The sequence below is a fragment of the Rhinoraja longicauda genome, chromosome 9 (assembly GCF_053455715.1).
Source record: "Rhinoraja longicauda isolate Sanriku21f chromosome 9, sRhiLon1.1, whole genome shotgun sequence".
In the NCBI taxonomy this organism is placed as follows: Eukaryota; Metazoa; Chordata; class Chondrichthyes; order Rajiformes; family Arhynchobatidae; genus Rhinoraja; species Rhinoraja longicauda.
Window position 1 is genome coordinate 12547861 of NC_135961.1, and position 26590 is coordinate 12574450.

Here is a 26590-nt window from a genome sequence, read left to right on the forward strand (position 1 = left end):
AGGGTCTTGACCCGAAACATGACCCATTCCTTCTCTCCAGAGATGCTGCCTGTCCCGCTGAGTTACTCCAGCATTTTGTGTCTATCTAGGCCATATACATAAAGATCTGAAAGATATCGACACCAGAACAGAGGTAATAATAATAATAATAATAATGCATTACATTTATATAGCGCTTTTCTAAACACTCAAAGACGTTTTAAAGGGTTTACTAAAACATAGAGAAGAAAATAAATAGATAAATAAGTAAACGAACAGAAAAGGAAAAAGAAGGTGAGGTGACGGTCAGTGGTTGAAGGCAGTGCTGAACAGGTGAGACTTCAGTGATGTTTTGAATGTGGTGAGTGAGGAGGAGTCTCTGACGGTTTGGGGTAGTGAGTTCCAGAGGGTGGGAGTAGCGATGGAGAAAGCCCTGTCCCCCCAGGATCTGAGTTTGGTCCGGATGGGGGGGGGGGGACCAGGAGGTTAGCAGCAGCAGAGCGGAGGGTGCGGGTGGGAGTGTGTCTGTGGAGGAGGTCAGTCAGGTAGGATGGGGCCAGGTTATGGAGGGCTTTGTAGGTCATTAGGAGGATTTTGTAATGGAGCTTGAAAACTGGAGTACCTAAGAGAATGGATGCAGAGGGAGAGCAAATATGGTCAATGGAGGTGTAGGAATATATGCCTCCTCCTCCACCCATCGCTTCATCACTAGATGGAAGATGCCAGCGACTCTGGGAGAGAAGGAGGAGGAGGCAGCAGTGAAGGGAGGAATGGCTGACAGGAGGAAGTAGCAGTGTATGCATGGGTAGGGAGCCCCACAGTGATGGAGCACATCCTGTCAGTGGTGGTGGCCTCAAGAGAGAGCTATTGGCCAGGGGCTGCATCACGAGCTGCAACAACAGCTGTGTCAACCTGGATGTTGCAGCATCTGATGAAGCAGGGCTCATTGGTTCAGACCAGCAGCATCAGCGCCTAGTTTTAAGGTGAAGCCACACATCTGACTGAATCAATCTGCAGAAGGGTCCCAACCCCAAACGTCGCCTGTCCACATTCTCCAGAGATGCTGCCTGACCCGAGGTGGCACGGTGGCGCAGCGGTAGAGTTGCTGCCTTACAGCGAATGCAGCGCCGGAGACTCAGGTTCGATCCTGACTACAGGCGCCATCTTTACAGAGCTTGTACGTTCTCCCCGTGACCTGCGTGGGTTTTCTTCGAGATCTTCGGTTTCCTCCCACACTCCAAAGACGTACAGGTATGTAGGTAAATTGGCTGGGCAAATATTATTATTATTTTTTTTTTAATTGTCCCTAGTGTGTGTAGGATAGTGTTAATGTGCAGGGATCGCTGGGCGGCATGGACCCGGTGGGCCGAAGGGCCTGTTTCCGCGCTGTATCTCTAAAAAGCTAAAAACCTGCTGAATTACTCCAGTACTTTGTGTCATTTTGTGTATTAACCAGCATCTGCAGTTGGTTGTTTCTATCCAGTTTTAAGGTGATGCCAACTTGCATAAAGCTTAACTTACGTAAGGGTTTGTGGAACATAATCCTTATGCAAGTCAGGGAGTGTCTGTAATCAGCCATTTTAGCTTCAACTGGCTCAATCTGGTGAAAGACTATCAACGTAACAATAAATCCGTTTATTCCTCTATCTATTCTCTCCTTGAATTCCCCAAGCTAGCTGATTGATGGATATTTCCAGCATTCTCATTTTATTTCAAATTTCCAGCATTTGCAGAGTGTGCTATTTAATTGTTTTCTTTTCTCCCTCTTGCATTCTTTCCATGTTAATAACTCCTCACCTAGACAAATCTGCTGCAATTGACAAGGCCTACAGAATATATCCAGCATTTTCTTTTTAATAGAAAAAAATAAACTGCTGGGGGAACTCAGTGGGTCAAGCAGCATCTGTGGAGGCAATGGGACAGTCAATATTTTGGGTCAAGAAACTGCATTAAGACTATCTATAGGGGGGTGGGGGTGTGTGTGGAGGGGGGGTGGAGGGGGAGGAAGGAGGGGGGTGGAGGGAGGGGAGGGGGAGGGGAGGAGGGAGGGGAGGAGGGGGGGAGGGGGGAAGAAAGGGGAGAAGGGGGAGGGGAAGGGGGGGGGGGGGGGGGAGGAGAGGGAACTGCACTAATGCAGGAGAGGTTTGGGCCCAACGGGTCCATTTGGTCTAGTATGACAATAAAACACTCTTGACTCTTCAAATGCATCTTAAATGTTGTGAGAATTATCAGGTTACTTGCTTAGCTTCTCATATCCTATCTCTCCTGATAATTGAACTGCTCCAGTCCAGGCAACATCCCAATTAACTTTTAAGTTAAATCAAGTTTGATGGATGTCAACTGACACTACATCAAGCAACAGGATCCACAACAGGTCACAGGTAAAAACAGGAACTTACATTGAATAGAGTGAAAAAGGGGGAAGTTCATTTTGCCAACCTTTTAATGGATTTATGTTTGTTTTGGCAGGATGAGGGTTCTTAGCCCTCTTCCGATGATTAGTGCTTTTAACTTATCTATATTGCTTGTTATCAGAATTTATAGAATATCAGACGTAGAAGAACATCTGTGTTACACATGCAGCAATACAAAGCTGCAGAGCAGCTGCTGAGGCAAAAATCAGTACTTTAGAGGTTGGTGCTAAAAATGTTCCACAAGTAGAGCCAATTTCTAAGTCATATTTAGAAACTGCCTGTACTTCACAACAGCAATTCACCCCCTCTAGACAGATAAGAATCATTTTCCTTTACCTCTTTCACCGCAGCTGTCAACTGGAATTAATTTAACTTCCTTCAAAAACAAAGTGTCCCTCCATTTATTGATGTCAGTATAACAAAGGAACATCAGTAGCAAAAGTCTTATCACCAAGAGAGCTGACAACACTAATGCCGCCTTTCCGACTAATGTAGTTCAATAAGATATTTTTAAATCCTATAACTCAGTGGAATGACCTTCTGCTGTAAAGGATCTCATTTGAAAAATACAGCAATTAAAACATTCCCGCTCGGAGAATATGCAATAATTCTTTCAGAATATCAAAATAAACCACGAGCAGTTTCATATCTGAGTCGAGCAATCTTTTCTTGTTACAGCAAACACATTATAATTTATAAAGCTACATTACTTTAAATGGTGCAGTCAAGGTAAAGGCAAATTTAAAATTGAAAGCCCTTGTTTGATTAGGCCTTAAACCAGCAGTCAACATCGCTCACTTAGTCCAAACCTGATATGCTCATAAGTGTTGATGCTGAGCCTGGAATGTGACCTGTTTTAAAAAGAACGTCATCTGAAGATGTGGATATCACAGTCAAAAATGGCGTTTATTCCCAACTCCCTTTGCCTTGCAAAGATGGTAATGGATTTTCTTCATGAGCTGCTATCTTGTTATCCAACGCAACTACAGGATGGAACTGCAGAGTTCTCAGCTCAAACTGCCCGGGTGGGATTTATACTGATGTTTTTTTCTCGAGGTTATTCGAACAGACCTGGGTTGTTAATATTGTATTTTGCATGTTTTTTTTCTATGGTTTAGAAACTTGCCTTAATGAGACAATGTTCATCATAAAATAGATTTGTACATTGCACCACCATAATTTGGACTTGTGAGCACTTTTCATTCATGGTCACAGCAAGATCTTGACATGTCCTTTGTCAAAAATTGTGTTTATGCCATATATGTGTTTTTTTTAACTGGATAACAACTCTGAACAGCTCTACCTTTTGCCCCTAAAGCAACCTAATGATAGAATTTATAACAACGAATTGTTTTTTAATTGACGGTGGTGCACACAACTAGGTCACTGTTTTTTAACAGGGAGATAGCTACAGTCTTGAGACATGAGTGCATTCACCAAAAGCAATACATGTTTCATTATAAAAATTATATCAGTGAAAGATAACACAAAGTAAAATTGTACTTTTAAGGGCCTTTGGATTCACATGATCTATCAGTGCCTTGGCAGGGAGATGAAAGCCCAGATTGCGAAGTGAAATAGGTTGATTTCTCAACTGTTGAATGTATATATTATGCCAAATTAAGTAGGCTTTAGAAACTCATCTGTCACTTCAGTTATTTTACTGCAAGTGCTGAGGCAACCGCGGGTATCATAAGATATTCAGCATTGCATTGCATTCAACCAATAATATTGTCTAACTACACTTTGGCTCGGAGCCCAGTTTTTCTACCTTCACTTTTATTTTCAACAATTCATCCACCTGAGGTTTGTCCTCTGCTGCCTCCTTGCTTATTATAACAAGCTTTCTTTTCACTCTCTCAGATATCTCAGCTCCAAATTATAATCTACCTCCTAATCATATTTTGGGATATGGCATCCCCTTTTAAAGCCAGCATTTATTGTTCACTCCTGATTGCCCTTGTGAAGGTAATGATGCACCATCTATTTGAATCATTGCAGTCTCTTTCATAAAGACATTCTCAGTGGAGGATAAGTATTTCCAGCCTGGTAATGGGAGTACAAGGTTCTGATGAAATCTTATCCTATAGGGCCAATGAAGCTTCCAATCCAGGTTATATTTTCTGTCATCTGCTTTTTCCAAGCCTATCATCAAATCTTACCATGGTCACTCTCCAAGAACTCAGATACCCTCCTTTGAGGACATCACCATGATCCACCTCTCGACACGGTGGCGCAGCGGTAAGAGTTGCAGCCTTATAGTCCCAGAGACCCGAGTTCGATCCTGACCATGGGTGCATGTCTGTATGGAGATTGTACATTCTCCCCTTGACCTGCGTGTGTTTTCTCTGGGATCTCTGGTTTTCTCCCACACTCCAAAGACGTACAGGTTTATATGTTAATTGGCTTTGTATAATTGTAAATTGCTGGTTGACATTAACTCGGTCGGCCACAGTGTCTGTTTCTGTGCTGTATCTCTTAACTAAAAAACAATCTAGTCACACCTTTCAATTTCTCATTCTCGAGGTTCGCTACAAAGCGAAGTCAGGCAGCATCACTGGTGATAATGCTTCCCTCCCAGATGAACCTCTTGTCTTTTATGCTAGCTTTGAGCAGAAGGCCCACAGAACGATGACATCCACCGTGCAAGATCGGCCTTCCTGAGGGTGAAACCACGAAAGGCAACTGGCTCAGATGGAGTCCCTGGTCACTTAGGACATGCACAGATCAACTAGCAGGGGTGTTCACAGATATCTTCAACCTCGCCCGTCTCTGTTCTGAGGTACCCACGTGCTTCAAGAAGACCACGATCATCCCAGTGCTAGACAAGCAAGATCTCATGCTTTAATGACTACTACCAAGTGGCCTTGACATCTACCATCATGCAGTGCTTCGAGATGCTGGTTGTGGCACACATTAACTCCAGCCTACCAAGCAGCCTTGATCCTTTGCAGTTCACCTACTGCCACAACAGGTCCATGGCTGATGCCATCAGGCAACTTGTTGTAGTTCATGACCTATTAACAGAATAGTCAGATAACCAAAATCGTTTAACCTCTTTATTCTACTCACCCAGGTGGGAGAGAGCCTAGATACCGGAGCGTTCAGAAACACTCAGGCAGCCAGTGTAGCCTCTCTCCCTGAAAGCTTACATTTACACACCTTTTATACCCTAAATACATGTGCCAGTATTTTTCCATCGCTGCCTTATATGGCAAGTTTACAATGTCCTATAAATCTTTATGTGTCTTTCGGGACCTCCGTGTCCGTCGTGTCCATCGTGACCTCTTCTTTCTTGGGAACAAAGGGCAGTCCATATGGCAAGATGTTCTTCTTAACACTTCAAAGCTTTGAGGCCGGTTGCTGATATCAGAAGATACGATCAGCCATAAACCGCGCTTCCATGCTGACAACAGGATGCCCCAGGAATAATCCGAGCTCGAGCTTTTACACTCCTGCAATAAAACCCACATAGCTGCATTCCCAATGTTAGCCCTTACAAACTGAGCAGCCCTTTCATCAGCTAGAGCGCAGTTCTGACCTCCCACTTACCTAATTGGAGACCTTGGAGCTTTCTTTAAATCAGAATTCAATGTTATATCTTTGCGCTAAATGTTGCACCCTTTATCCTTTACCTATGCGCAGTGGACGGAATTGAATGGATAGCCAACAAACAAAAGCTTTACACTATACCTCGGTACACGTGACAATAATAAACTAAACTAAATCATCCGGGTTTCAAACTAGATTTTCCTCTTTGTCTAAAGTGCCCTGGGCTACAACTCTCCCTCCGACCCAGTCTACCAATTGGTCCCAATTACTATTGTTACCCTTTTCAACTGGCCTTGCCACTCTCCATGCTGCCAGCCATTTGTAACTGGTCTGATGCTGAATGTGCACCCCACCATCATTCCATATTGCACTGTCATGGGTGCCTCAATATAGGTCCTTTACCACTCTTAGATCAGCATTCATCCCAAATAAAAGCATACTGCTTTCTGAAAAAATTATTCTGTCTGGTCAACAAATACTTCATGAAATTAACAGAGAAACATAGAAAATCGGTGCAGGAGTAGGCCATTCGGCCCTTTGAGCCAGCTCTGCCATTCAATATGATCATTACTGATAATTCAAAATCAGTACCCCGTTCTTGCTTTCTCCCCATACCCCTTGATTCCGTTAGCCCTAAGAGCTATATCTAACTCTCTCTTCAAAACATCCAGTGAATTGACCTCCACTGCCTTCTGTGGCAGAGAACCACAAATTTCCACAATGTTAACCCCAAACAAAGGTTGAACTGTTGTCTCCAAGTGACTAAGTGCCCTTTTACCCTACTCTCATGGTGTCGGCTCAAACTACAGAAGGCTGGATATCTTCAATGAAGGCACCCTTGGAGTTGGTGGTGATATTTATACCACAGTGATTCATACCATCTGTTCAAACTAAGAAAAATAGTGATGAAAGTTTACCACCCATCTTGCATAAAAGCATCTGCTGACTATTAGCATATGAAAATGGATAGAGCTCTTAAGGATAGCGGAGTCGGGGGGTATGGGGAGAAGGCAGGAACGGGGTACTGATTGAGAATGATCAGCCATGATCACATTGAATGGCGGTGCTGGCTCGAAGGGCCGAATGACCTCCTCCTGCACCTATTGTCTATTGTCTATTGTCTATAAAATCTGGTTGATGCCATGTTAAACACATTGGGGAAGACCTTCACTTTAAACAGTGGGAGGGAGTAGTTGATCTTCAGATCACCTTGTCCATCTCTTTGTGCACCTGAATCAACTTACATGCAAGCTCATTTTGCATAATTTTCAAATGATGCTGAATTGCTGTAGTCATTGCTGTATATCTGAATCTACAAGCATGCTCAGGCAGGGAGAGATTTAAATATGTGAATTTTGGATTTATGTCCATGGTAAATCTCAGAGCAGCAACCTTTAAGGAGAAATGTATGCAGGGCACACCGAGACATCTTGCACTCAGAGTTCACCAACGGATAACGGCCTTTTCTAAAAGGAAACAATAGATGTCTGTACTTTGTATTCCCTTTGTTTCAATATTGCACCACATGCCTGCAATTTGTCATCAATTTCTCCAAACACCTCTGTGAGTTCATTGTGCTGGAGTATCGTTGTATTGGCACCATACATAACAGTAATATTTGTATGTAGGTCTTCTGATGGCATATGAGATGCACCTTGTTTTGAGTGCAGCATGTTCTATTGAAAATTGTGAGAATATTTTATGTATGTTACATAATGTGTGGCTATTTTTCCTGTAGAATAAGTGGTTTAAAGGTGCTGTAAAGCAAATAATATTATTGCATAAAATAAACATTTATTGTCTCTGACAACAATTCATATCAAATAAAGCATATAGAACAAACCATAAGACAATTATTATTGTCACCATAATAGATATCCATTCCTACTTTTAAGATATTTATTCACAAAATGGAGTAACTCAGCAGGTCAGGCAGCATCTCGGGAGAGAAGGAATGGGTGACGTTTCGGGTCGAGACCCTTCTTCAGACTGATGTCAGGGGGGGCGGGACAACGGAAGGACTACTTTTAAGATACTCAGTGCTAACCAAAGTTCTGACAGTTTCCTCTTTTCTGACAGCATCTTCTGTCATTTGCCTTAATCTTTCTCTCAAATACTTTTTACTTCAATTATTTTATTATGTAAAAGGCAAAATTGATTTTCTGTTGTAATATCAACACTTTCCTCCTCTTGTCTACATAAAGTCAGAGTAACATGACTAAATTTAAAGTCCCACAGTGTGATGCCTGTTAAATGCAGTAACACTGAAAACCTATGCCCACAATTTATATTTTGTTTTGGATAGAAGCAGAACCAACCATTATTTTTATATTGTGGTGATGTTGCACATGCATCATGTGTGGCACTCCATCAAAAGCAATTTGCCAAAGTTTCATAATGATATTGCTACTTTAAATTTGCTCAGCAGATTCATCAACAGTAAGTTTATCAACAAGGAAGGATTCAATAATATTTCATAAAATAACTTGCTGCAAATATATAATCTAGGAGAGCAGTTTTGAATATGGTTTGACAAATTAAATCATATCATAAAATTAGATAATATAAGAAAATAACTGCAGATGCTGGTTCAAATCGAAGGTATTTATTCACAAAATGCTGGAGTAACTCAGCAGGTCAGGCAGCATCTAAGGAGAGAAGGAATGGGTGACGTTTCGGGTCGAGACCCTTCTTCAGACAGAATTCATAAAATTAGAGTCCTTTGTTCGGATGACATTCTCACAGTTTGAATTACAGAATCCCATTTACAGATGAATTGTTTTTTAAGGAATTTAGCTTTCTGCTTCTCTTGAACAAATTGTTGGCAGAAGATCATGCTTGGCAACGAGCTACACAGAACAGACCAGCAATTCAGTGGGCTGGGCACTGAATTTGGACTTCTGGTGTGAATCTCAGATGGATCAGCAGTTGATTTGTTACAATTAGCTTCGGGCTAGTCAAGTCGTGGAAGAAAACTAGTTGGGCTAATCACATAGGACTTCTGATTAATACCTGCTGGCTGCTGCAGCAGAGTAATTATTTAACCATGGAGGCAAGCAATCAGTAGGAGCTCACAGAGGTGGAGAATGAGTGCAGCAACCAGAGACTTAACTGCTACATAAACGTACTATTTTCTTCCGCTTTTACACTCTCATGGGAGCCACTTAGACTAAACGTAATAGTTATCCCAACATAAAGAGTATATTTCAGCATCGGCATGTTGGCCCAGGCAAGAATTGCATTGTGGAGAACCCACCTCGGTGAGCACATCAAAATGTCCTGCATAGCTGCTGTTTTGCCCAAGTCACAGGTCTCCCCTGCTTTGCCTCGTTGACTTTGGACCTAGCGACCTGTGTGGGGAGGTAGATAGGGTGCTGCATCCTTCCCTCGCCCCACGGAGAGATGTCCACGTTTGCACATGATTGCGGGGAGTGGTGTTCGCAGCCTCTCCGGTGGGGATAGTTGTTGCCTGACTTTGGCCGCTGTGGGGATAGTTGCTGCTGGAGCCAGGTGGTTCCTCAGTGACCACCTGCAGTGATTTGGCAGGTGACGCCACACTCCACCTGATTCCCTTCACCTTGCCATCGTCTTGAGACCAGACCAGACCGATGGGGACAACAACAACAACAACAACAACAACAACAACAACAGCAGCAGCAGCAACTTCTGGTGAGTGCGTAGGTCCACTTCATTGCAGGGCGTGCTAACAATGTTGAACGTTCAGGTTGCTATGATTAACTTAGGGCTACTCAAGTCAGCGGAGAATGGTGTTCTTGCCCTCACGCCTCTGCTGTCTGAGGCCCAGTCTCTATAATAAACTATTCAATTTGGAATGGGCCCGCAGTTCACATTATGGTTGCATTTGTAATAAGGGTTGGATTTGGTGAAAGTCAATAGGTGGCAATAAGTCAATCGGTCTGCCTGCTGCTGTATTGGAGCAAAGCTCGCGTTTTGTGCTACAGCATTAAGGCAGTCTTGAGATAACGTGGCTTGATCGCTTGTATGAATCCAATACAGTTCCTTATGATAGACTGGTCTGTTGCAATAGGGATCGCCAATGCCTCCCTCCAAATCCCATACACAACTAAAAAGTGTTTATTTTGTTCTTGGATCAAAGGAAACTGTCTCCTAGTACTTTGACAAGTCCTATATCCTCCAAATTATCCCTGCTTGAGTGATTTATTTGGTATCTCAAAACCATTTCCATTTTAAAATTAAACACGGTACATAATGTTATTATAATAGTGAAATATAATCCCTTGTATCATGCAAGATGTATTTTCAGAAATGCGCCATATGGTTAAGGACACACTAATCACAAGGCCAGGTGATTAAAATAAGATATTTTAGTAAGATTGAGGTTGAAATATATATTGGAGAAGGTGTCATACAAAATGCTGCCTTCCACAAAATAATGCCATGGGATCTAGTATGTGCACTCCAGTGATGGATCATTCAACAGTGCAGCACTCAATGGGAGCGCTAGCTTTACCTTTGTGTTTAAGTCTCTGAATCCTTAATCTTCTTACTCCAAGGAAGGCATGTTACTAAATAATTCACTGACCTGCGAGAAGGTAGTGAATACGTGACTCAGGTCAAGAATGGGTAATATTTATTCATCTGTATATCATGCCAATGGATCCTGTGATTAATCAAACTCACTCAGTACTCTGATGGCCCAAGTGACTGAGTAATTTAATATGCATAATTTGTATGTAAATATATTTCACTTGTTTCAACTTGTGGGAAAATTACTGCAACTTTTGCAAATAAAAGGAATTTCTATTTCCTTCACACTTCAAAATAACTTTCTTGTGTAAATTAACCTTGTTTCCTCACTAGTAGACTATTGATCGAGAGCACTATGCCTTGCAATATCTCCAACTCATTGGGTAACAGTGTTGTCAATAAATAGCCTTTATTTAGTAAACTGACGAATCGGAAGAGGACAGACATGTAGTGTGGGTATTAAAATATAACATGTGCATGAGAAAGTATCCAAGATCCCTCTGAAATTTGTGAAGTACATTCTTGTTCTTCATCTTGTGTTGATGCCAAAGAAAATGTTTCAATAGTTTGAAGATGGAAAAAATCTAGAACCGATTTAGTTCACACTCATAAGGAAGCAGACCGAGGACGTATGTCAGAGTTTGCACTTTAACCACAGCTTGGATTTATATGGCATGTTTAATACGGTAAGACTTCCATGGTGCTTTACAGAAACATAACTAGAATAACTTTGACACTAAGTCAAAGAAGAAGTCAATAGGACGCGTGGCCTGATTGAGCACCATTCCCGAAACATTGGGCTGGAGAAGATTACAAAAATCGGGAGGATTGAGGATTTGGCTTTGATAAAGAAAATGGCAATAAAAAAAAATCCTCGCAAAGTTTAATTAAATTTACTGGATTGACTTAATCTTTAATAATCTGTATTTCTTTGGTAACCTGGGCTTTAACTATAGATTCTAACAAGAATTAAGTTCCTGTAGTAAAGGCTGTAATAAATTGCATCTGAAAAATTCAGTTTTGCCTATTAAATTCCAGTTGCAATGCAAAGAATTGAATTTGATAATCACAGTTGTTTTGCCTCTTGCTTAACTGTGCTAAATTGGTGACTCTTGCCTGATGTGATGGGCTTAATATATCACCCAGGATCACAATGTTGGCACAGATGTTCTTCATGTCCCATTTTTAAAGCTCACTAGACCAAGTGGAGCCGTTAGGCCAAAACCTCTCCTGCATTGGTGCAGCCCCCTCTCCTCTCTGCCTCCCCCCTTCCCACCTTCCCCACTCCACCCCCCTCAACCCCCTTATCCTCCCTCCTCCCCCCTCCCCCCCCCCCAAGGAGATAGATTTAAACTTTAAAATGTGAATAGCTTTAAAAATATAACACCGATTTCAATGAAACTTCTTCCTTTAGCACCAATTTCATTAGATGGTGAGTAAGATGGGCCTAAAATTGTCGGGCTATCATGTACCGTTTTGGATGTAGTTCAGGAACAAACAAACAAACAAACGAGTTTTAGTATATAGATGCCATGCTTGAATTTCCATTTATTTCAATGGATTTCTGAAGAAATTCGCTTTTCTACTGAGAACCTGTTTGGAATGGATGGTACTGGAGCCGTAGCAGGAATCACATTAAATACTGTGGGAGTGAATAGCAGGATCAATTACCTTTTAATAAACTCTGCTCCTTTCAAGTCTGTTCAAAAGTAAATACCCCTCCACAACGCTGCATAGTACGGAAGACTAAAAAACCTCGGACACATTCACATCAATCACAAGGCATACAAATTTAAAACCGATAAACTGCAGATGTTTGAAATGTGAAATAAAACCAGAAAATGTTTTAAAAAAACATATATATAGCAGGTCAGGCAGCATCTGTGGAGAGAAATATACTTAATGATAGTCAGCTTCACCTTAACTTGCTCCATTCAATCACTGAAGAAGGGTCCTAACCCAAATTGTAATCCATTCCTTCTCTCTAGAGATGCTGCCTGTCCTGTTGAGTTACTCCAGCATTTTGTCTATCCATTCAGTCTCTCGTCGTCTTCCCTCTATCACTGACATTCCCATTATTCCCTCCATCCTTGCATAACTACAATTTAAAACGGGCTTGATTTCTAACATTTCCTGATTCTAATGAAAAATCATTGACCTGAACTGAAAACTCTGTTCTTCCCTGCACATATGCTGCCTAACTAATAAATTGGTCATATTCCACCTCCCCATCATGTTTATTGAAAATCCCAGAATTGGCAGCAGGACAATATTGGGTTGTTTTTTTCATGCATTTATTGACCTTCTAAATTGAACTGGGAAAATCAGCTAAAAATGATAGAACCTAACAATTAGTGTGAAATAGGACCCTAAAGATGCTGGTATGAGTAGATCTCATCTGTCAAATGTTGCTTGATGATAGGATATTATATTTCTGCTGGGTAGCCATTCTGAACACTGGATTTTATGCAGTTCTGGCAAACGGATGAAATTGCACAAAAGCTGCAGTCATACATCAACAAAGTATTTTACCTCCATCTCAGCTATAGTTCAGATTGCATCTCAACCAATAGGTTTCTACTATTCATTCAACAACTGCATTATATTTATAATACTTTAACCATCATTTCACTACCTTTGTTATTTTTTTTATTGTCACATTATGGTTCTTTCAAATATTTAATCTCTTATTATTAACACTTAAACAAAAGATACAATGGGTCCAGATTCACACATCACATTGAGCATAATTCTCCTAAATATTATTGTCTTTTAATAAATTGATCGATTGACACATTATAAAGAAATGAGTCAAAACTTCCTACTTTTCTGAATAATTTCTTTGTTAATGTAGGCGACATATTTTCTTTCTGGCAATGATTTCTGCTTCTGCCGAAGATTCTCTTAATTGTTTGAAAACATTAGCTCCTTATTGGAATCAAAGTATCACAAGCATGTAGCTCTAACTCACAAGGCCATTATCAATACTGTATGTTAAAAATTGTCTCTCATGCTTGGTGAATTGGCAACCAAAGCCCCATGTCCCAGATTAACGCAAGAGAAATACAGAAAATGCAGCTAATTTACACACAACTCACTTGCTGCAACTTGTTAAATGATCATTATCTCCTTTAACAGGACAGACTACAGAATAAATTGGGTGAAGGAATCCAGAACTCATCTGTTCTTCCAATCGTTTCATAGGTTATTTCATATCTGTTTGCATTATATTCAAAAGATAGCACTTGTATCAACATAACACTGTCAATGTTGGACCGTATCGTCAGCTTCAGAAGAATAGTCTTTGGAAATCACGCTTTTGCCTTCCAGTTGCACTTTATAGTGAAAACTTGAGCAAAACACAACGTGCTGAGGAATTCAGCGGGCCAGGCAGCATCTGCGGAGGGAATAGACAGATAACATATTGGGTCAGGGCTGATGGAGTAGGGAGGAGAAAGCTGGAGCAAAGGGGTGGGAGCAGGGCAAAGATAGGTGAATACGGTGAGGGGGATTTGATTGACCGATGGGTGGAGTAAGTGACAAAGGCAAGTGTTGAAAATAAGACAAAAGTGTGTCAGATAAGGATAGAAGAGGAGGAATAAAATGTAATGGCAGAGGGAGGGTTATGGATGGAATAGAATGAGGAGGGTAAATGGGGAATAAAAAGGAAATAGGTGACCCAGGGATAGGAGGCGAGCATACAGAAGAAGGGGAGGGAGCATAGTGGCTGGTGGTGGGTGGGAGATGGTGGGAGAAATGTGTGCTCTCCAGGGTGCGTGGGGGGGAATCAGAGGGAAAAATGGGATAGATTGGGGGGTATGTCTTGAAATTGGAGAGTTCAACGTTCATACTATTGAGTTTTAAGCTCCGTGAGTGGAATGCGAGGTGCTATTCCTCATAAAGCGTGAACCTCACTCTCACTCACCCCCAGCCACTATGCATTCAAGAGAGAGCTGGATAGAGCTCTTAAGGATAGTGGAGTCAGGGGGTATGGGGAGAAGGCAGGAACGGGGCATTGATTGAGAATGATCAGCCATGATCACATTGAATGGCGGTGCTGGCTTGAAGGGTCGAATGGCCTCCTCCTGCACCTATTGTCTATTGACAATGGAGGAGGCCCAGGGCAGTAAGGTCAGCATCGAAGTGGGAGAGGCAGTTAGGAAGATCCAGCTGGCCTTGGCAGACAGAGCACAAATATTAGGCAAAACAGTCACCTAGTTAAGTTTGGTCTTGACATTGTAAAAGTGTCCACATTGGGGGTGCCGAATACAGTAGAAAAGGTTTGAATCAATGCATGTAAACCCCTCTCACTGGCAAGGGCTGATAGGGACCCTGGATAAAAGTTAGAGGGGAGTAAGGACACATCTTGCACCTCCATTAGTTGCAGGGGGAAGTACCAGGGGAGGGGACGGGTTGGTTGAGGAGGGCTGAGCAAACCAAGGATTGTGGAGGGAGTAGTCTCTGCAGAAAGTGGTAAGGGGTGAGGACGGGAAGATGTGACTGGTGGCAGGATACATTGAAGATGGCGGAAATACCGGAGAATGATATGTTGGATGTGAAGGCTGGCAGGGTGAAAAATGAGGACCAGAGGATCTCCCCTTGTTCATCATGGGGAGGGGGAGCACAACCGTGGGACCCGCAGCAGAACTAGCGAGGACTCCACCCGGCAGACGGAGAAATTGAGATAAGGGAAGGAATCCAGTTGCCCTTCCAGATCACATTGGACTCTCTTGGAGATCTTGGCCCCCTGATTTGTATGTGGTAATGATGATTAACAGCTGTGTGTCCTGGCTGATTTGCAGAAGGTTCTTGCAAGTTGACAGTGGAGTGGGAACATTGTTATAAAAGATGCAAAGTGATTTTAACTGAACCAGGTTTGGATGAAGTAAGCTGTAAACAACCTAACATACCATGATGTTGTTAAATGTATAAAAACATGACAGGCTTAAGAATTTCCTGAATCTGGTTATTGTGTGGAGTTTAAGAGCAGTCAACATAAGATTTTATTTATCTTGATCGTACATAGAGATGATAAAGAGCCTGATTCTTTCACTTGCAGGAGAAAATGATTGAACAAATTACAAAGGAGATAAAATTACCATCCCCTCTGAAGGCAATGAAATCAAATGTAAAATGCAGTAATGGTGGCAAATAATAGTGACTTCAGACAATGACCGATTCTTCAAATAAACTGATCGATAATTAAGTATTGAATAATTTAATTGACTTTATCCCGCAGAGCCAAACACATCTGCAAGTCCCTTCTGACCTTTATCTGTCTTTGTTGGAATCCCACCAAAATGCTTTGCTGCAAATGTTTGTCGCCTGCTAATGTAGGTGGATGTGATTGAGGTATTTACTACAGGCTTCCGCTGCACACTTAAGCTTTGCATTGAAACTGAGATCCATGAAGCTTCTGCATGAAAATGCAATCACGGAAATTTATAAACCTGTCTTTGTGTAGCTACTTTTTTAAAGTGGATCGGTGATGGTAATTGCTTTCTTTATTTATTACACATGCAATCATGAACCTCTCTCACACTCTAGTTTGTATTAGAAATCTATTAATGGTGAAGAATTTTATTGATCCGTGTCCTTTTTGTTGATCAAAGAGCAAAGATAAGACGTTTTCTTGCATCAGCATAGCTACTGACTGATAACATTTTTCTTCCACTACTGATAACCTGAACTGATATTTAGCGCAGTGAAGCTGAATTAAAATTTGATGGGTAGTGGATTTCAGAAACTGCCTGACTGACAGCAGAATAATCTTCATACTACTGAGATCATCTCGTGCATCATTTCACCCCTCTGCATGATCTACCTGGAATTAATCTGTACATTGTTGATAAATATTCCTCCTTGAAAAATCTCAAAATATTTCTTCAAATACATTCTCTAATTGTGCATTTGGGATGAAATTATCCTGGAAGGCATTGTAACAAAGGCAAAGGCATTAGATAAATGGATGACTGTGGCCTTCAATTAAAGTACCACATCCACATTCCACTTCATTATAGAAGGAAACTGTTTTAAAATGTAATATCACCAACAAAGCACGGCAATGTATTATTAAATACAAACAAGCACAAAGGTGCTGCTATAGATTGGAAAGGGCAATAAAAAGTTATTGTGCAAAACAAATGCTTTGAATAAAAATGGTACTGTTTGGAACTGGCAAGCAACATAATCTCCCTGTTGCAAAAGTATGTCAATTATTTTTCACTTTATCTTCAATGCACAATTTCTTTTTCACTTTCAATTACAGACACAAAGCTATGCATCTCTTTACAAAGAAGCAATAGAAAAAAAACCAATTTTGATAAGATGTAAAAGCATGAATGAGCCAAATGAATGCCAGGGATAGAATATTTAGGTGATAATAACACAAACTGTATAGAAGAAAACAAATTAGACCATCAACTACAACCGAAACTGGTTGCAATCTGCTAATATTTCCTTGATGTACATGCTGGGACTATTTGCTGTTTCAGAGGGCCTGCAGGTAGAGCCATCAAGCTTTGCAACCTTTCTTTTCTAGAGCACCAAATGGAGAGAACAAAGTAATGATCTAAATTCCATGATATAAGGAACTGCTGATGCCGGTTTACAAATAAAAGACACAAAGTGCTGGAGTAACAGTGGGTCAGGCAGCATCTCCGGAGAACATGAATAGATGACTTTTTGGACCAGGAACCTTCTTTGGCTGAGATTCAATGGTTTTATAGAGTTCTCGCTTATCCTATCTGGATAAATGTCATCTAAACGTGCTCTACAAAAATAGCATCTACTGTGTTTCAGCCTTTCTTTGCCAGTCTAGCATGCTGACACTATTCAACGGATCAGGCAGCATCCATAGCAGAGTTATGTTTTGTGTATGATGAGGGTCTTCAACTTGAAACATTATAGAAACATAGAAACATAGAATATAGGTGCAGGAGTAGGCCATTCGGCCCTTCGAGCCTGCACCGCCATTCAATATGATCATGGCTGATCATTCAGCTCAGTAGCCTGTACCTGCCTTCTCTCCATACCCCCTGATCCCTTTAGCAAAAAGGGCCACATCTAACTCCCTCTTAAATATAGCCAATGAACTGGCCTCAACTACCTTCTGTGGCAGAGAATTCCACAGACTCACCACTCTCTGTGTGAAGAAATGTTTTCTCATCTCAGTCCTAAAAGACTTCCCCCTTATCCTTAAGCTGTGACCCCTGGTTCTGGACTTCCCCAACATCGGGAACAATCTTCCCGCATCTAGCCTCTCCAACCCCTTTCTGCAACGTCTTTCCGCAAATACGATACGATATGATAGAACTTTATTTATCCCAGGAGGGAAATTGATCTGCCAACAGTAAAAAACAAAAAACAAAACATGAAACATGAAATTAAAGTGATGAATGGAAAAGCTTAGGGGATGTGCAAAGATTGGGGGGGGGGGGGGGAGGGGTGTCAGTCTCAGTCTACCCCATGACAGAAGGGGGAGGAGTTGTAAAGTTCGATAGCCACAGGGAAGAAATATCTCCTGTGCCGTTCTGCCCTGCATCCTGCATCTTGGTGGACCGCCATACCTGGGTGTTTCTGACATTTGCTTTTGTTATAGGCAGAAAGTACTTGCTTTTCCTATTTTGATATGCATTTATGCACTTTCTGAACCCACGAGGTATCTTCTTCGCCTCTTCTCATCTATTACCTATTCTTCCCCTAGGCTTGCCAGCCAACCCACCCACCTCCACTTTTATCTCCTTAATTTGCCAATTATTTCTTTTCCTGTGCAGATCTTTGAATACTTTCCACCTTATCAGGTTTTAGGTTTCCTGGCAAGGACCCTCACCCGACCATCCTCTTCAACACTTTCCTTTCTCCCCACACATTTACCACTTACTTTCTCCCCACACATTCCCTGGTTTTCCATTCCCATGCCTCTTCTGGGTCCACTCACATCCCCTTCTCTCTTCTGGCATGCCTATGATGGATGTCCTGCTTATTGCTACCTTTGCTTTGGATGTTACCCGCACTTCCATTCCTGGACCATCCTGAGCTGCCTTCCACCCATATACATTGGGTGACAGGTGTCATTCTTGTTGGAATTTCCTTTGATCTCAGATGCTTATTACCTGATACATTCCCACGGGATTAACCCCCTTTGATTCAACCACACTAACTCAATGTGCTAAGGCCTCACAATATTGAGTAGAGCTATAGAGGTGTGAATACTTAAGTAGCTCAATGGAAAAAAAAGTAATAATGCCATTCATAGGATGAATCTTGTAAGTAGCACAAGTATTGTAAATGTGCCCTGCAGCAAAAAAGAGCTTTACTATGAACTGCTCTGAGAAATATGAATGTGTCAAATTACTGTAATTAAAAGGCAGCATCAGGGCAAATACAAGTAAGAAGTTCGAACATGGTTGTGAATTTTTAAGTAACCATGAGCATGATGGTGAACCTCTGTGTTTAATGAGAAAGTGACAAAGAATTGCAATGTGAATTGAGTGTCCTATGAAATCAATAGAAGAAATTGCCAGAATACAGCAAGAAACAAGAACTTTGGGATGAAGTCCTTTGAGAAATGCTGGTATTACAGTAAGTTGCTATGAGAACTGTGAACAGGGAATGCTATGGTGAATCATTGTTATGAACTAAAGCATTATTGCAATTCACTACAAGAAAGATGTATCACAGTTATTTGCTCTTACAAATCAATGTATGTTTAGAAGCATATTTGGTAGTATTAGATACTCAACTGGAGAAAGAGATTCAGGTAATGTATTTGGCAGAAGCTCTTTGGCAGAAGCTCCAAGCAGGAAAATGGAAACACATTTGGTCGGTAAACTATCTGCCCTTCCATTGATGTCATAGAGTGGTACAGTATGTAAACAACTGCTTTGGCTTAACTTGTCCATGCCGACCATGTTGCCTGACTAGCTGTGCCCCTATCTCTCTACCTGTGAAAGTCTCCTTTAAATGTAATAATTGTCATAAGGAATAGGAGTAGAATTAGGCCATTCGGCCCATTAAGTCTGCCATTCAATCATGGCTGATCTATCTCTCCCTCCTAACCCCATTCTCCTGCCTTCTCCCCATAACCTCTGTCACCCGTACTAATCAAGAATCTATCTATCTCTGCCTGAAAAATATCCACAGACTTGGCCACCACAGCCTTCTGTGGAAAAGAATTCCACAGATTCACCACCCTCTGACTAAAGAAATTTCTCCTCATCTCCTTCCTAAAAGAATGTCCTTTAATTCTGAGGTCATGACCTCTCATCATAGACTCTCCCACTAGTGAAAACATCCTCTCCACATCCTTTCTATCCAAGCCTTTCACTATTCTATTCTAATTGTGCCAGACTCTACCACTTCTTCTGACAGCTCATTCTACATTGACATCTGACCAATGTCAATAAAGATCTCTAATCAAATCACGTCAATTCGAGTTTATTGTGAGGTGAGGTATGGTGAGGTAAGGGTGCAATGGAAATGATGTAATGATTAGTCGTAGTATAGGAGTGAGATTGAAAATCTGATTGAATTATGCCTGAACAAGAACTGGGGTGGCACAATGGTTCAGTTGCAGCCTTACAGTGCCAGAGACCCGGGTTCGATCCTGACTACGGGTGCTGTTTGTGTGGAGTTTGTACGTTCTCCCTGTGCTCATGTGGATTTTCTCCAGGTGCTCTAGTTTCCTTCTACATTTCAAAGTCGTGCAGGCTTATACATTAATTGGCTTCTGTGAATTGTTCTGATGTGTAATATGGAAGTAGTTTACTAGGTGGCACGGATTCAAAGAGCCAAAGTGCCTGTTTCCATGCAATATCTTTAAACTAAGCTACATACTCACCACCCTCCCATGTGAAAAAGATGTCCTTTGGTTCCCTTTTTAAACCCTTTCCCTCTCACAAGCCGAAGACCTGTTTTAGACTCCCCCATCTGTGGCTTGTAACCTCCATGATGCTTCCCCTCATGATTTCAAGATACCTCCTTAAGGTTACCACCCCACAACCTCCTATACTCCAGAGAAGATATCCATATCTATCCAACTGCTCTTCAGAACTCAAACTCTCCAGACCCACCCGATAACATCCTCGTAAATCTTTTTTGCACTCTTTCTTTTTTAATAGCATCCTTCCTATAGCAGGGTGACCAGAACTGTACACAGTCCTCCAAATGTGGCCTTAACAACATCAGGACATCCCAACTCTTGTACTTAATACCCTGACTAATGAAGGCATGCTTACCTTCTTCACCGTCTTGTCTACCTCTGGTCTACAACATTCTCCTAGGTCCTTATCATTTACTGTGTTAGTCCTACCCTGGTTTGTCTTACCAAATTGCAACACCTTGCATTTATCTGAATTAATCTCCAGTGGCCCTGTTGATCAACATTCCATTGTGATTGTAGATTATCTTCTTCACTGCACCAGCAATTGTAGCCCATTGACAAATGTCAATAAATAACTCTAATCAAATCAAGTTGAGTTGAGTTGTCATATATACAATTATGGTGCAGTCTGGGTTCGATGAAAATGATGTCATGATTAGTTATAGGAGGGAGATTAAAACTTCTGATTGAAAAATGCTAGAATACAAACTTGGTCTCAACATCAACAAGACCAAGGAGTTGATTGTTGACTTCAGGTGGTGAAGGCTGAGGATCCACAACTTGTCCACATTCACAGGACCACAGTGGAGAGAATGACCAGCTTCATGCTCCTAGGTGTGCACATCTCTGCAGATCTGTCCTGGGTCCAATACGTCGATGCAATCACAAAGAAAGCTCATCAACTCCTCTACTTCCTTGGAAGATTCGCTATGCTGATGAATATTCTATTGAACTGCTACTGGTGTACAATAAGGAACTGTGGTCTCATCACAGACTGATTCGGCCACTTAAACGCCCAGGAATGAATGAATTACAGAGAATGGTAGGCATTGTTTGGTCCATCATAGGTACTGACTTCCACATGATCGAAGGGATCTGTAGGAGGTGCTGCCTCAAGAAGCATCCCGGCCTCAAGCTCATTTTGCTCCTACAGTCAGGAAGAAGGTAAAGGAACCTGAATACTGTGACTGTCAGTTTCAAGAATAACAACTCCCTCCCAACATCCACCAGGTTCTTGAACACCACACTAAACAAACCTTAGCAATTATGAACTATGTTGTTTGCACTAGGGACTTTGGTTTCTGCACTGGTATCATAGTTATTAACATTGATTTTTTTATTATTATATATTATCTGTGTGTATTGTGTTTACGAGCCTGTTAAGCCCCAGCAAGTAATGACATATATACCAATAATGGAATAATTAACACTCTTGACTCTTGAAATCTTAATTACAATCACAATGCAGCCTTATAGATTTGGCCAGCACACAAAAAGAAAAATTATACATAACATTTGTTAAAAAAAAACTATTACTGCAAACACAATAGAAACAAAACAAGTCCATTGTAGTGCAAGAAGTTGACTGTAGCATTCTATTGTCATTGTTGTTTATTGTTCAGTTTATGGTCATGTGTACTGAGGTACAGTGAAAATGCTAACCAGTCAGCGGAAAGACAATACCCGATTACAATTGAGCCATCCCCTGTGTACAGATACATGATAAAGGGAATAACATGAATAACGTTTAATGCAAGACAAAGCCAGTAAAGTCCAATCAAAGGTATTCTGAGGGTCTCCAATGAGATGTATAGTAGTTCAGGATTGGTCTCTAGTTGTTGGTAGGATGACTCGGTTGCCTGATAACAGCTGGGAAGAAACCGTCCCAGAGACTGGAGGTGTGCTTATTCACACAGAAGAGGGAGTGGCAGAAGTGCGACTCATCCTTGATTATGCTGCTGGCCTTGCCAAGGCAACGTGATGTGTAAATTGAGTCAATGGAATGGAGGATGGTTTGAATGATGGTCTGGGCTGTGTCCACAATCCTCTTCAATTTCTTGCGGTCTTGGATGGAGCTGTTCCCAAACCATGTTGTGAAGCATCTCGATCAAATGCTTTCAACGACGCATATAGTATGTAGAGGTTGGTGAGAGTTGTTGGGGACGTGCTGAACTCCCTCAGCCTTCTAAGGAAGCAGAGGCGTCGGTGTGCTTTCTTGCCCATTGATTCAATATAGGTGGTCCAGGAAACTTGTTGGTGATACTCCTAGGAATTTGAAGCTATCAACCATCTCTACTTCGGCGCCATCAATGCAAACCAGGGTATGTGTACCACTTCGCCTCCTGAAGTCGATCACTATCTCCATTGTCTTGCTGACATCGAGAGAAAGGTTGTTGTCTCAACACCAGGTCACGAGTTTCCCATGGTAAGATTAGGGATCTGTAGGTTGGTTCAAGAGCCTGATAGTTGTAGGAAAGCCGCTGTTCCTGAACTTGGTAGTATGGCAGTTAAGGCTTTTTTACCTCTTGCCTGATAGTTACAGTGAGAAGAGGGCACGGCCTAGTTTGTGGGTGATGATAGATGCATCTTGAGCTGCGCCTCGTACAGATGCTTTTGATGGAGAGAAGTGCTTGTGATGGACCGGGCTCAGCCCACTACTCTTCCATGCCTCTTGCAGTCTCTTGCATTCCTGTGTGGGGGAATGGCGCCACACAGGATTTATAACCAATAACATGATATACATAATAACACAATGCAACCAGTCAGGGAACTTGCTATAGAACATCTGTAGTAGTTTGTTAGAGTATTTGGAGACATGTTGAAATGAAAGGTTTCAAACTGAAGCAATATCTGTTCATTTACCTCCACATATGTGGCCTGACTCACTGGGTTCTCTGGCTTCTCTCCCTTTTTTGCTACTGATTCCAGCATCTGCAGTGTTTTTTTTACCTTTTTACCTCAACGAAGAAGAATATCAGTTGAGAAAATAAACTATTTATAATCGGCCATTTTGCAGTATTAGCCAAGATCAAAGGAAGCCCCAATAGGTCACGTTCAAATCTCTGTCCAGACTGTCCTCGCTCACATCTGGGATTGTGTGTTTATTTGTCTACTAAACTCCCTGACAAACAAATGAACGGATAGATGAAATCTGAGAAGAGGCATTGGTATCACAATAGAAAGAATAATTATATGTAATATTAGAATTTTGGCAAAAATCTTCAGGCTCCAAAATTACTTAAGACAGGCAATTTCAACAGATGAAACAGTTGATGTCAATTTTCAGGGAGTTGTCAATTCCTTTCCTAATCCCTTGTGCCTCCAATATGCGAGAATAGGGGGGAAAAAAGTATATGATTGGAGACACAAAATGCTGGAGTAACTCAGCAGGACAGGCTGAGTATATGATTGTATTGTGTGACATGAAAATGAAAATTACCTGTCAGCTATCACACCCTGGTTGGTTGCAACATGCTTTATACTCCATGTTTTATTTTCTCTTGACATCAGGAACAAAGAACATTTTTAATTTTGTAAAAATGGCTTGTAATGCAGTATAGCCCATGTCACACTCCACCCAAGATTTATATCCATTAACATAAGCCCAATATAATTCTATAACTAATAAATACAGCTAATAATCGAGAACCATTGATGTGATGTACAATGATTACATTCCGGGCTATATTTCTCTTTGTTAGCTAATCATTAAGAAGACAGCACTCAAAATAAGTATAATTAGATCATTATTCACAGAAATGGAAATGACAGAGTAGCTTAATAACAGCTTGGCTGCAGCTCTTTCAGGGAAGATTGAAGGAAGTCCACAAGGGGTTATGAATGCAGAAGTAAGACAAACTCTGGATGTATGCTTGAATAGAAAAATATTTGTTCAGGGACTGAGAATGCCATAAGTGAAATAAATGGAACTGCAATTCAGGAGCTACATGTAATGTTAATGCCCCTGACCTGAGATGGATTTCTTAGATGCTATGTCCAGAATAAGATAGAAAATACTTCAGATAGCTAATGGAGATACATTTTTAAAAGCAGCAGACCAACTAACCATATTTGTGGAAAATTCATTACAAAGGTAAATTCTGCCAAATGTCCTGAAGGTGGCAATGAAGAATTAACTTCATTTCATTAATTTATTAGAGGTCATAATTAAAGATAAAATGAACATAGATACAAAATGGATGAATTAATTGATGATAAATATTTATTTTGGAGGGTGAGTTATATTTGACAGAGTGATAGTTTAAATATTTGCCTGAGGAATACTTTAAAAGGACTACCATATAATTGGTTGCACAAGTTGATATCATGAAATATAAAGGAAAGTGATGAACATGGAAAAGTTGGATTGCTGTACGAAAAATGTTGTTATTAATTAACATGGTCTGCTTAGGGTTAGAAGTTCGCCTCACTTTTTACCGTGGAGAAAGATAGGAAGACTAGGGACAGGAACTTGGGACAGAAAATGGAGATGTCTTGAGAACAGTCCATATAATGATAGAGGAAACGCTGGACGAGGTGTATGTATCCTTGTCCTGGTTGGATATATTTGATGACACCCTGGGAACGGAGAAGAAATTGCAGGAGCCCTGGCTGAGATACATGAATCGTCGTTAGACAGCCCTGAGGTGCCAGATGACTGATGTTTATATTTTAGTCCTCTTGAAATGAATGCTAACATTGCATTTGCCTTCCTTACTATTGACTCAATCTGCAAATTAACCTAATGAAAATCCTGCACCTTTAACTCTTTAACCTTTAACCCTTTGATTTCTGATTCCTCCCCTCACTTAGAATATTGTCTTTTCCTTTCACCAGTGCATAGCTGTACACTTTGCTGCGTATTCCATTTGCCAATTTCATTGCCCATTCCTCCAAACTGTCCAGGTCCTTCTGCAGATTCACCAACACTACCTGCCCCTCCACCTATCTTCATATCAATGGCAAATTTGGCCAGAAGGCCATCAGTTCTATCCTTTCGATCATTAACATCTAATGTGAAACAAAGTGGACACAACACCGACCACTGTGGAACACCACAGGAACCAGAAAAGCCCTCCTTTATTCCCACTCTTGGTCTCCTGCCAGTCAGCCAATTTCCTGGGTGTTGCCAGGACTTGAGGACCTTAGCTACAGAAAGAGGTTGAGTAGGCTAGGACTTTATTCCTTGAAGGACAGGAGGGTGAGGGGGTGATGTGTATAAAATCATGAGAGGATCAGGGGGGTATAGACAGAGTATTTTACCCAGGGTAGGGGAATCATGAACCAGAGGACATAGGTTTAAGGTGAGAGAGGCAAGATTTATGTAACCTGGGGGAGGCGAATCTTTCACAGAGAGGGTATTTGGAACGATCTGCCAGAGGCTATAGTTGAGGCAGGTGCTATAACAAGATTTGAAAGACACTTGGGCAGGTACATGGATAGGAAAGGTTTAGAGGAATACGGTCCAAATGCAGGTTAATAGGGCTAGCATAGATGGGGCAAGTTAGTCGGTATGTATGAGTTGTGCAACAGGGCCTGTTTCCACAATGTATGACTGTAATCATGACTTTATTTTTTACTTGTAGACAACTTTTGTGAATGATTATCAGGGCATTGTGGAGCTAAAACGCAAGACCCTGCGGGCAATAGTTTCTGACTATAGCTAAGCCGCAGCAGAGAAAGAAAGGTTGCCTTTCCTGGGATACTCAAAGTAGCTTTAAGTTGATACCTGGGATGATAGGAAAGTCATAAGAAAAACCAGATTAGGTTGGGATAATTATCATTGAAGATTAGAAGAATAAGAGATGGCCTTATGGTAGTATAAGATTCTCAGGGGAATATGCAAGGGGCTGCTAATAGTTTATTTCCCCCAATGGGAGAATCTAAAAGCAGCAAGCATTTTTTTTGTAATATCAGATCACCCATTTAATACAATAAGGAGGAACTTCTTCTTTCAGAATGTCATGAATCTTTGGAATACTTCAGTCTGCAGAGTTGTGAAAGCTGAATGATTGCATTCATAGCTGAGCTAGCACGAGATAGAATTGTGGTCTTTAAGGGGAGTCAAGGACGAAAAGTGGACCTATGGCTGCAAACAAATCAGCGACGATCACGATGAAAGATAGAGCAGGCTCTCGGAACAAAACAACCCACAACTATTTTTATTTCTTACTTCTTGCATGCAGGGAAGATAGATTTTCATTGATTTTTAAAATGAAAGTAATAACAATTTTTACCATTGAATACATTGAAA